The sequence below is a fragment of the Rhinolophus sinicus genome, chromosome 17, assembly GCF_057876585.1.
Source record: "Rhinolophus sinicus isolate RSI-liver-muscle chromosome 17, RSI-T2T, whole genome shotgun sequence".
Classification (NCBI taxonomy): Eukaryota; Metazoa; Chordata; class Mammalia; order Chiroptera; family Rhinolophidae; genus Rhinolophus; species Rhinolophus sinicus.
This window is the reverse complement of record NC_142517.1, coordinates 53,375,599-53,387,625: the sequence shown is the minus strand read 5'-3', so window position 1 is coordinate 53,387,625 and position 12,027 is coordinate 53,375,599.

Here is a 12,027-nt window from a genome sequence, read left to right as displayed (position 1 = left end):
GTGAGTGGGCAAAAAAGCAAGCAGGGAGGGAACAGAGACAGAAGGACCTTGTCACCCTCAGCCCACGCCTTTCCCCACGGCCAGCCTAGCCTGCAGTAGACCAACTTTAGCCAGGGGAGCAATTAGCTGCTATGACAGTTTCAGGAATTTGGCTAGTGTCTTGGACAGAATAGTATAGTGTCTAAATTTAGCCTGTGTTTACACTTAAAGTAATCTATAACCTACCAGTTGAAGCCATGAGGCTTGTGGATGTATCATCCAGGGCCTGGGAAGGCTTACTCTCACTACTTCAAATTTAAAGGACAGTGGGAGACACACATACAGTTATATTTCATTTATGTCATCCGTTCAACATTCAAGTTATACTAGCAGAAGTTAAAGCCATTGTTTCTAACTATCTTGATCCCTGAAGAAGAGACAAATCTCGAGATGACCTCCAGGGCAACGGCAATTGGTAACGAATGATGGATTTCCATGTTTCTATAAGCCTAGCTTTTCTAGCTAAAAATACTTTTTATCAGAGAAGAAATACCAAGCAATGAATTAGTATTAGAACAATTCCAATTAAGCCTCTTGTCACATACATTTTGGTATTTTATTTAACATCACATGTGTAAAGCAGGATACAAATCCTTGATTTGTCTACATTATAGGGTTATTTTAAAGAGAAAATGACAATAATATTTGGTAGTTTACACAATGGAAGGATGTGCATGTGTGTGTATATGGATAAAACTTAAAACATAATATTAAAATAAAAATAAGGGGAATAACAACATGTACAGTATAAAATTATATAGAATTTAAAATAACCCCCAAACACAACACAAAAGAATACTATATATTGTTCGTGGAGAGATATGTTATACATATATGTACATACATTCGAGATACATATATAGATGTAGATAGGGGAATAATCAAAGAGGAATTTAATTTTAGCCAGAGTGTGTTCATACTTTTTTTTTTATAAAAATGACAAAATGTTAACAGTTATTAATACCTAGTTGTGAAAACTCAGGAGTTTATGTCATTCTTTGTAGTTTTACATTTTTTAAACTTTAGTTTTATAAAATCTCAAATCACAGAAATAGACATAAAGAGCAAATTAGAAAACAGATGTGACAGTCCTAGGAAAACTGTAAAAAGCTACATAAACATAAGGTAATGTTCCTAACATACTGTAATTTTTAATTTTAAGATTTAAACTGTGTCTAACGCTCTTTTTAGATTCCATTAAAATAAATGACAAATAATAACAAATACCCTGAAATATATGCCTGAGTGTGTCAACAATTGCTGGATGAAAAGTATTTTCTTTTTATTACATAGGTTATAATATGATATATGATTTATTCAAGACTGGGAGTCTGGGTCATGCAAATTTTTATTAGTCCAACTGTCTAACCATGAGCTTCTAGTTTTGAAAGGTCTTTATTGAGTTCAAATAATTAAAAAAGGACCTCAAAATTTAAAATTAAATAGTACGCACTTTTTTCTGTTTGTATAAATCATACATGATTTGTGGAAGATTCATAAAACACAAGAGTGATGTTTTTAAAAATTGAAAGAACCCATAATTCTACTTTCGAGAGATGACAATTTCCTTGAAGTATTTTTTTTTTTTTTCTGTAAATATACAGTTGGCATTATTGTTTCATGTGTACTTAGGTGTTTTGTTCTTACTTCAACTCTGGCACCTGTCATCAAATTTCACTGAAAGTATGTTTTTCCTATGGTATTCTAGAATTTGTTGATACCATTGTTTATCTTGTATCATCCTATTGATGAAAATATAGGTTATTTTCAATTTCTTAATATTAGACATAGCACTCTGATGAATATCCTTGCCTATAAATATTTCTCCATATTGCTGACTATTTTTCCTTACAATAAGTTCCTAAAAATATTATTAAATCAAAGGTAGACCCTTTCCAAGATACTAGATATAGACTGACAAATTGTTCTACTCCCCAAAATTAAAGTCCAGGTCCACAATCCCTATTCTTAGAGTCATATATGTTTTGAAATTTAGAGATTTGGGGATTTTAGAAAGATAATATGTTGCATTTACCTCATATTAGGTAACACTATGCTTTAGGTATAGGGAACCATATCCAATTACACACATTAACATTTTCTTAGCAAAATGTATTAAGAGTCTCAATAAGTAGAATATGTAAAAACCATAAGTAACCTTGTATCAGTTCAAGTTTTGCCACCAAATAACCTGTGAAAGCCTTTGAACTTTGGGAGTGTGGATAAGGGATTGCAGATCCTTACCAGTTTAAAGTATACTTCTTCCCAGAATGGATGAGAATAGTAATTCATAGAAATTTTAGCCACTGTTACTTAAAATTTTATCAATTTGATAAGTCAAAGTGGAATATTTAAAAAATTTAACACATTGTTATTAATTCGTGTTTTCTTTATTTTGTCACTTGCTCTTTTATAGTTGCAGCATTCATCTTTTTGATTTACAAGAACTCTTTATATTAATGGTGATAACTCTTTGTATATGCTATATGACATTTTTTCAGTTTATTATTGTTAATTTTAATATTGAAAAAATATTCATGTAGTTAAATCTATTAATCTGTTACGTCGTAACTTTATTTTCTTTCATGTTTCAGAAATTCCTCCCCAACTTGTAGATCAAATATTGATTTTCATATTTTTCCTATCCCCTATGGCTACAGATTTTACATTTAACTTTGATTCTGTTGAAATTTTATTTGGTATGCTTGGTTTAAGGGAGGAATTTTATTTTCCTGTTTTTTTCTGTTAAAAATGGAACTATTTCAGAGGAACTTTGGAATTCAGTCTTGGATTGTATTGGTATGTGTGTAAACCACAGCCCTCAGGTGCTTTGATTTTCAATCTGTTTGACAGAAAAAGAATGTTTAAAAACAAAAATTGAATACCGTATACAAATACAAAATATTTGCAGACGTAAAATTCTCACAATTTGGCATCATTTACAAATATTTTTTTTTTCTTATCAATTCAAAATACACTTTGTTTTGCTTGGATTTGATTCAGTTATATATGGGTAATAATAAAAATTCCAACTTCACTCAAAATGTCAAAAATCAATGTTGATCCTTTCCTTCCAACTCCCACCCTCAACTTGCCCTATTTTTGTGTTTTCTATTACTATGAATATTATGTGACTAAGACTGAGTTTTCTCAGAAAGATTCTAAATCAAGGATGTGAACTTGCCTTTTGGATGTAAAATTATTGTTCAGAATCCATCCCTGATCCCTGATTGAAATTCCATGTGTTTAGATCCATTTTCAGCTGATTGCTTCCTTGACCATCTTGAACCATAACCTAGAAATAAATAATAATCACTTCCATGGAAATCTGAGCACACCATAAATATAATGGAAAATAAAAGCAAAAGCAACTTATGAAGTCATGTGCAAACAATATAAATGTTTTCAACTTTGGAATCTTGAGAAATTTTGTATACATATATATATTTTTGGCACTATATATATATATATATATATATATATATATATATATATATAGTGCCAAAAAATGTATACACATTTTAAGAAAGGAAAAAAAAACTATTAAAATTGTAATACTCAATATATATCAACAAAAAGATGAATGCAAGTCACGTTTAACATTTGTACATTTTTTGACATATATACCTATATAACAGGGGTGCCAAAAAATGTATACAAGTGGACACATTGGTCAACGTTGCTCAAGCAGTAGTTTGCCGTAATCAGAAGTGTCTGGACACTGATGGTAACCACTTTGAGCACCTCTTGTAATTGCAGAAGTCAGACGTGATTTGTATTCATCTTTGTTATCGGTGTATATAGAGTATTACAATTTTAATACACTTTTTTCCTTTCTTAAAATGTGAATACATTTTTTTGGCACCCTGTGTATATTTGTTGTTGTTGTTCTCAGGAATGTCTTCTCCCCATATCCTGCCTGGACTTTTATGATGGTGTGTTAGCTAGAAGTATGGCATATTTGAAGTGAGGTTTTTTTTTCAAAGTTGAAAAGCAGCAGTGTCTTTTGGGTTTTTTAAATGCATTATATGCAAATAAAATCCAAGAGCTCTGGCTGAAGTAGAAGCAGGAATTCTAAACGGCCTAAAAGTGGGAGCAGGGACTTCTACAGATCTTACAGATTACAGTCTAACAATAATTTTATGGAAATCGGCAAGGAACAGTTCAAACGTAAATCTTGATAATCAAAGGTCAAAACAAAAGCCTTGTCTACAAAAGTGTGATTTTCATGCTAGTTTAACTACCAAATCACTGTATGTTTGTATGTTAACAAGTCACTTTGCAATCTAGGCCTAGAAACCTTCAGTTGAATCAGGAATCTATACAAGATGATGATAAAAGTTTCTCTCGTCCTGGAATATCTTATGAGTATAACCAGTAAAGCTTATCTCTGTTGAGGAGATACATGCTCATGATAACCTCTTTAACTTTCCCTTTGAACGATAGGTCAATGTGTAGTTAGGGAGAAGTGGAAGTCTGGATATGTATGATAACAGAAGGCTGTGTGATTTGCTCACCATCATCAGAAAACTAGTTACCAAACTTCATTCCCTGACTTAATTCTGGCCTTACTGTGATATTGGGGATAAGGTAAATCCTTGGGTCATGATCTATTTCATTACCAGGAAAATTTGAGAAGTTTTGGTTTATACTCATGGGAAAGAGAGCACAGATTACAAATAAATACATCATTTGGTCTCATTGTTTTGTTCTTATAATGTCAGATGAGATTCTTTTAAAGAGGAATATAATTAAAGAAAAATGAGTAAATGAAAAAAAAAATATCTCTGGCTTTTAATGTCCTTAAAGATTGTCAGAAAGCCTTAGTCAATTAGGACATAATCTTCCAAGGAAAGGGTTATAAGTTTGACAGCGAGTATAACACAAGGATAAGTTCCTGTTTTCATCTGTTCTTTTCTCTTATCCTGCAATAATACAGAAGCAGATCCCTTGAGAATTTCAAATTTTATGTGATAGAATCTGAGGTCGGACAGTATTTCAGAAGCAGAGTGTGCAATTAGTTAGCCTTGTTTCCTTGTGGGTATATCAGGAATGAAGCGGGAGTGGGGAGAGAGCAAAGGGGCATTCACCTGTAACTCTTATGTATCCCAAACTTTGAAAAAGTTTACCTTTCAAAGTGCTGCAATATCTCTAGAAAGTTAAGTATCTTGCTTTAATAAAATTGTTTCCATCCTAGAAAGTTTTCAGTAATGAGGGAGTTCTGCAGCGGTTGTTGAAAAAGAGGAGGAACCAATTAGTTTAGAGTACCTAGTGTCTGCTTATGAGCAGATTGTCTTTGGTTTGCAGAAATCATTCCTAGGGGCTGAGCTGAGATTTTTGAATTCCTCCCGCTGTGCATTATAACCCAAAGCACCTGTGTAGGGAATGCCAGAAAGACCAGAAGAGTGGTGAGAAAGCATTTATCATTTTACATGTATGGAAGGCTTTGAAAATGATCAAGAACTACAAAAATTAAAGTGATGCTATGTTTTAAAAAACAGTGATTATTATTATATATGAAATTATTATTTATGAATCAGAAGAAAGATCTCTGATTCCTTAGAAGGTTGACTTCAGTCACAGAAATATTGTTTAATGAAATGATTTTTTTATGTTTTGAAAGTGCACTTTACTCCAGAAAAACATCTCAACGTCACCTGAAGTTGATTCCTTAAAATAAGTTAAAGAAGACTCTTTCTGGATAAAAATTCAGTTTTGATTATAAAATAATATGCACATTTTGTCTGCAAGTCCTTCCCAAAGCATTAGTATCATAAATGGGATCAACAGATGACATCCCAGGCTTTCTTTGAAGGAAATTAACTATACAATTCCATGTTTATTTTAGCAAATCAATTTAGGATGACATTTAGTGTGGTAGGATTCAAAGTCTGGCAGTCTTTCAGAGGCAGAACGTCAAGTTAGTATACTCATGTTTTCTTGTGGGTATATTGGGACTGAAGTGGGAAAAAAGTGGGGATTTTATTTATACAACTTGCATATGATCTTTTTTTATACAGCTTGCAACCTACTTTCTCTTGAAAGTAAAACGAAGCAGTTGTTTAAAAAGTTTTTAAGTATGCCTATGTATATTTTTACAGTACCTTAAAAGTAACCATTAAAAGTTTGAAAGTGATGTGGAGATTATTAAGTTAATTTTTAAATATAAATTGTCCTACCCCAAAACATAAATTGGTGCAGGTCGGTAAACTACTTACATTCTGAACTCTTCTGAGGGGTAAGGCTATAAGGGAATCAGATTCAACGGAAGAAAAGAATTAAGACATTGGTTTGGCCAATTATTCATTATGTGTTTTATTTTTTTTCTCCCAGTGGAGCCATGTCATCACTACAATTTGGTCTTACCTTCTCCATTTATCAAGCGCAGTGGGAGACTAGGGTAGCTGTACCTCAACTCACTATTTTCCCTATATCCTGTACTCTCTTCATGATTCTTTCCTGTGGGTAAAGGCAGAAAGACAGAAGGAAAAGGCACATGCTGGACAGACTGAAGCGGGGAGGTTCCCCAGGGAGCTGAGGCAGATGGATCAACTCTGCAGTGCCTGGAGTTGTTATTATGCTATGGGACGCCTCAAAACAATCACACCAGTCTCCTGCTCTACTGGCTGAGGCTGGCTGATAATTCCAGGCAAAACCAACAAGCTCTAAGTAAGCTGAGACTTTTATTGACCCCAGGGGGAGTTTGGAAATTTGCTTGGGGACCAAAGTTTAACTTTATCCCAGAGGTAGATACAGGGAGAGGGGGAATAATGTTTTGGGGCACTACTAGGGATGTGCTAACATCATTTTTAAAATGAAAGAATCAGTGGATACTTAGAGCTAGAAGGGATCTCAGAAGTCTAGTTCTGCAACTTCCTTTACTGATGGGGTTAAAAGATGCCCAACAAGAAGTGAATTGCCTAAGGTACCACAACTAGTTCATGGCGCAGCCAGACCCAGATCCGGGACATTCTGATTTCCTGTCCAGGGTTATTTCACGTGCACATCTCTTTTGAAATCCATTTATTTCATTTACTCATCCAAACAGCATTTTCTAGAACACAGGAACAGTGCTGAGATCTAGTAAATCTCTTTCTTCCCAAGAAGATAAGAGGATCATTGGGTATCTCTTTGCACAGGTTTCCATTGGGCAATCTGCATATGGTCAGGTACCGCTGATAAAAGGTAATTTGGAAGTGAACACAGCAGGAGCGGGCTGATGTATCAGGCAGCTTGGTTAAGGAAACTGCAGGCAGGCACCCTATCAGGCTGATGAGGAACGGGTGGTCAGGTAATCAGGAAGCTGGAATCTATTTCCAGGGGTGCCAAAATGAGTAGTGAAGTCAGAATCTAAAGTATCCAGGTATGATGAATGACAAGTTCTCCAGCAGAGCCACGCTAGTGAGTTTTATGGGTTCTGCCAATGTTTCGTTTGAATGAATTCCCTAAAATCACTAGGACAAGCAAAATAATCAATTTTAAAGACATATTTCATGGCATTTCACTTTTAATAATTTTATTTTGATCACTAAGGTATATCGAACAGTTTGAAATGTTCTGGGGAGCACACTTTTCTTTATTCAAAAGGAAAACAAAATTGTTTTTCCTTCCTCCCAACCTTTTTCATATATATATATATATATATATATATATATATATATATCCTTTTACTCTATAATTGATAGTAAATCATACGAGTTGTTAATCTTTGTATCTACAAATCAGACTTTGGTAAAAGATGGGGCACTGATGTTTTATACATGTTTAACATAAAAAATATTATATTCTACTATATTATATTATATAATTATTTTTACTTTGAAAGCAATTTACCCTAGATTTGCCACAGATGAGGGTGTTAATGAGATGCTGAGATTTCTGGGGTGAGGGTGGAGACCTCATACTCCATCACTTTGGGGTGGGCTGCTAGTATCTATCAGACACTAGAGCACAGAACAGAAGAATCGGCTCAACAGTCCTCGCAGAGGCACGTCTAGATGCTGTACAGAGAAGTGGGGATGCCAGCGTGCAGGTACCACAGGTCAAGCCATTCATGATGAGAATGTTGTTGGAAATGGTTCAAAATAGGGAAATGGTGACAAGTGTGGGCAAAGCAAAGTAAAATAATGAGAGAGGCAGGGAACCAGCACTAGAATTTAGGGGCTGATGGTAGCTGAGGCATTACTGCCTTAATACCTGCCTCTTTTTATTTCCCTCTGAGCCCACCAGAAGGTGAGTCAGGAGGCTACCAAAAGAGGGCTGGTAAGTTGGCTAGAACAAAGTCTTTGCCAACAGGTGCTAAAAACAGTTCTCGTCTGGAGACCCTAACAGGAGAAGGATGAGACTTCGGTAAGTGGGCTCTGGACTCAGATGCAATTCCTGACTCCCTAACTTATTTGCTCTGTGGATTTTTAAACTTTTTCTACACAAATTATTTGTAAAGTTGGTATAATAATAGAGCCTTAATTTCTCCCCATCGTCAACCCGAAGGATCAACTAAAATCACAAATGTTCCCAGCTCAGAATCCTCAATTAGTGTTACTTGAACCTGAACAAAGTTAAAGTTTAATGCTATGAGGAAATGTAATAAAAAATCTCTACCAGCCAAGTAATAGCTTTATATTTCTTCTTGTGCTTTCTCTATTTGGTTTTCCATGTAGGTCCCCAACAAAATGTGGAAACTACAGTAGCCTATGTTTTTGCTGGAAATGGGCACATGATATGATTCATTTAGAAGTGGTCTTCCCCATTCTTTTCCTATGAGGCTGAGGCCAGAGAGGTGAGACCACCTACAGCTCTGCAGTAGCCAGAACAGGCCCCAGTGTCAGCTTGGGGGCCAGTCAGAAGCAGGGCAGACTAGATCCAGAAGGAAGGTCCTAACTACTGGTCTGAAACACACCGGCCAGACTTAGGGACACAGAATCTGCAAGCAGCAGGATGAAATTAAGCCAGGTGTCCAAGAACAAAGCAGTCAGCAGCAGGAATGGCTGTACGATCAGACAGGGTTCAAAAGCAGAGAGATGAAGCTCACTCCCAAGGAGTCTGTCAGCAAGAACTAGGTTCTGATGCAGGCAAGTTACTGGTGTTAGTGATGTCTGACAGCTGGGAACAGGGGTTTGGTTTAGGAACAGTCTCAGAGCTAGTAGCAGGAATAAGCAGACGCTCCATTTGAGAGGAAGTGAGGTGATTATTCTAAGTAATAAGTAGAATGTTGGAGGGGAGTTGCTATTTTCCTCATCTGTGTTGATGAGGGAAATTCTAGAATACTGCTTCAGAAGTTCCCTAGGTTGGCCTGAGAATGGTCAAGTTTGATTTGAGGGTGTGGGTGGCCGAGTAATAGAAAGACCATTTGCTGCATGTTAAAATCCATACTCTCCAAACTTATTTTTCAGCAATAAAGGTAATATTAGGGTATTTGTCGCTTCCATTTTGGGGTCTACTCAGGTGATTCCAAAATTGAAGTTGAAAAAAAGAGAAGTGATTAATTATAAACTGTAATATCCCCAAAACAGTAGATGAGGGTTCAGTTTCTAAGACAAGGATTTTGTTTTTAAACCAGAGTTGAAGGGCAGCAGAGTAGGCCAAAAGGAGAACACCAGAATTCAGAACATGAATTCAGAACAAATTCTGCTTTGAAGCATTCAGGGATGGAGATGGGAAGGGAGTCTCAAAGACAGGCAGGCATGGGGGTAATCTCATAATGATGGATTACATATGCATACAGAGTAATTTTCTCTCCCAGAATTTCTGATAGGTAAGGCTTTTCTCTGTATCCAGATACAGCAATCCGGCATCTCTTACGTAGGAATGAATTAAGACTGATTTACTCCCATGGTCATGACTGTTTCTACACGCACTGCATCACCTATCAAATTGAGTTCACATTTATATTCTGCCTCCAATACATATGGTTACACACACACACCGTGTCCATATTTATTCTGCTGAAAAGTTCTATGAGTCTGTGACTCTAGCTGAATGAAGAACACGAAGCAAAGTTGGTGACTAAAGAAAAAATGTGGTCTGTACAAGTTTAACCAAAGCAGAATTTTGACAGGAGCTGTGAGGATATTTTAGGCTTATAAAGAGTCAGTGTAGTACAGTGGGAAAAGCACTACATGGGCTTGGGTCTTGGCCCTGTAATTTGCAAACTGGCCTTTTGGCAAGTCCTTTCTCTTTTATAAGCCTCAACTTGCTCACTAGTACACTAATGTCTTACTCAAAGAGACCCTTCAGTGTTAAATGGCTAAATGTTTGCGAAAAGAACTGGCCTGATACCCTGCACAAAGGATCTGCCCAATTCTCTAGATGTCAATCTGCCTTGTGTTTTCAGCTTAAATTATTTGGGGAATAATAAACATTCTTTATTTCACTTTGTTGTTGTTGTTCTTCTTGTTGTTCAACTATAGTGTAAGTCTCCCAAGGAATAAAGTTAGAATGCCTCCATGACAGGACTGTGGGGTTGGAGTGTTTGTGGTGTTTCGTTTGATTTGAAATTTTAAAGCTCAATCAGGAATTAAGGTAAGTACAGGGACAGCTATTAAAGAAATTGGAAAGGAACTGACAGTCCTGGAATTTGGCAGCTCCTGTTTGATTTTAAATGTAAGTTAAATATTAATTTTTCTAAAAAAACACTCTTCCTCCAGGGAGGCCTTTTTTTTTTTTTTTTTTTTTTTTTCCTCTCCCTCTCTTATGTTGACAGATTGTTGGTGGCTTGCCTTTTACACTAACTTATTTGGAGGAAAAAAAAAGTCTTTAGATGATCCTATTTGTATAAGAAAAAAGTCTTCAAAACAGCTCCCTTGTTGCCAGCATCAACAGCAGCTGAACAGGGTTGGATTGTTGCATATTGAGAATTATTCCTTTCATTTCAAAGGAATCAAAGATGTTTGGAGCAAGCAAGAGCCCTGGTTACACATGATCAAAATAAACTAATATTAGATTTGCTTATGGAAAGAGCTGATTAAGTCTGCTGTTGAAGTCTGAGTACACTTTTTATTGTTCCATGAGGATTTTTCAGGAAAGATAGGAGTCAGCTTTGAAAAGCTAAGCTGGTTTGAGGAAAATAAGGAGCATCTGAAGATCTCTTTCGGAATTCCTTCCTGCTGGAGATTCCTTAAGAGAAGTGAGCATGATGATGCTGCTGACTTGTAAACAGAAGTCAAAGGAAATTCAAGCTCTGTCAAGATTCATTCCAAATATAATAAAAAAGGAAATGTCTGAGTCCCTTTTCAAGTTTTTGGATGGGGTTCTCCAGTGCTTTGGCTGTTCTCCGAATTTGTAAGGAATGGGAAACAATAGAGAAATTACAGGCTCCCAGTTCATACCTATCGTAGCAGAAATTTCAACATCTTACGCTTCCAGTGTCTCCTTGTCTCAAATTATCATTTCTTTCTTATTTTCATGCACATTTGTTTTTTCTCTTTAAAAAAAAAATACAAAGCTACTGTCATCCAGTGCTCCATGACATTCAGCGTACACGTTTTAGATTTTGGTATATAAAATTAAGCGTACTACTCCTGCCACTGCCTATATATGTGACCTATGGGCTAGTTTCCTCATTTGTAAAATAAGGGAATTGAATAAGACTTGCAGTGATCAAACTATGTCCTATCCCAAAGTTCCTCAACTTGTACACTGTTGATACTTTAGGCTGGATAATTCTTTGTTGTGGGAGGCTATCCTGTTTATCCAGGGATAGTTAGTACCATTTGATGCCAGTAGTACAACCGTACTCCCCTCCCCTGGGTATGAAAACCAACAATGTCTCCAGGTGAGAAAATCACTAACTAAAGCAGTGGTTCTCAAACACTGGTAGGTATCAGAACCCCATGGGGAACTTGGTGAAAACATAAAGGCCCAGACTTGATTCTACTTCAAAAACCAGGGCCTCTATGTTTTTTATGAGTTTTCTCATATACGACAAAGTGTGAGAACTATTGTTCACAGGAATTGTATTGAAGTGGTTCTCAAAGTATGATTCTTGCA